The sequence below is a fragment of the Theropithecus gelada genome, chromosome 9, assembly GCF_003255815.1.
Source record: "Theropithecus gelada isolate Dixy chromosome 9, Tgel_1.0, whole genome shotgun sequence".
Taxonomy (NCBI): Eukaryota; Metazoa; Chordata; class Mammalia; order Primates; family Cercopithecidae; genus Theropithecus; species Theropithecus gelada.
Genome location: NC_037677.1, coordinates 4,396,996 through 4,397,989, shown reverse-complemented (window position 1 = coordinate 4,397,989; position 994 = coordinate 4,396,996). Strand labels below are relative to the sequence as shown.

General features: G+C 46.9%; 1 non-coding gene across 1 annotated transcript; it reads right to left on the bottom strand.

Moving 5' to 3' along the window:
* Window positions 1-396: 396 nt before the first annotated feature.
* Window positions 397-502, bottom strand: LOC112632244. The gene has a single exon (XR_003121310.1). It is a non-coding gene; the product is annotated as a U6 spliceosomal RNA (small nuclear RNA).
* Between the last annotated feature and the right edge of the window lie 492 nt (window positions 503-994).

Sequence of the window (994 nt, the reverse complement as noted above, 5' to 3'; positions counted from 1 at the left end):
TCTCAACATTGAACTACATTTTGGGGCTGCGAGTCCACCCTGTCTTTGCAGGGATTCTTAACAAGGGGACAGCTAGGGGGTGAAGTACCCGGCACATTCCTGGAACAGTGCAAATTGGCATCCGCCTGAAGTGAGGGGAAACATAACTAGAGAAAGAATCAGATTGTAAATAATGGGGGTGGGGGTTTTAGATCACAAGAAGCTTTATGGCTTTTTTAAAAAAACATAGATTTTACTTTGAATGGAATAAACAAGCATTGCAGGGCTTTGAGCAAAGGATGGGCATGATTTGCTTTTGTTTATTTAATTTACAGTAGCTGAATTGAAATATCATTCACATGCCATAAAATTTATTATTTGCAGTGCCTACAATTCAGTGGCTTTTAGTATATTCATAAACATATGGAATGTCACATGAATTTCCATGTCATGCTTACGCAGGGGCCAGGTTCCTCTTTTCTGTGTGTTCCGGTTTTAGCAGATGTGCTGCCGAAGCGAGCACCTGAGCTTGACTTGCGCGGCGACCGTCTCCCCGTTGGGCTGAGAGTAGCCAGAAGGAGCCAGGCTGCGGAGGAGCAGGGGACCTGGAGGGTGCGCCTGTGAATCCAGTGACAAAGGACGGTGTTTGCAGCTGCAATGGTGAGTAGCAGGGACATGGTAACAATCCATGGGGTTCTGGGTCTTCCAAAGGCAGAGACAACAGGATTTCCTGATGGGTTGGGTGTTGCAAGTGCTGTTTGTTCTGTTCAAAATTAGGACGTCCTAGACAGGAAACGGGAACTGAAAGGGCAGCCAGTTCCCGCCCACAGACACAGAAAAAGGAAGAGCTGTTTTCTGCTTCTAGTGACAGGAGACACCTGATGTGGTGCAGATTTTGTGAAATGAAGGAAGGTCTCCAACTTCCAGGCCCGAAGTCCCTAAACATACATACAGTCCAGGGGTAGAGCCACTAAATTTCCCCGAGAGAGAGCACCACCAGCCCAAGAACCAAATA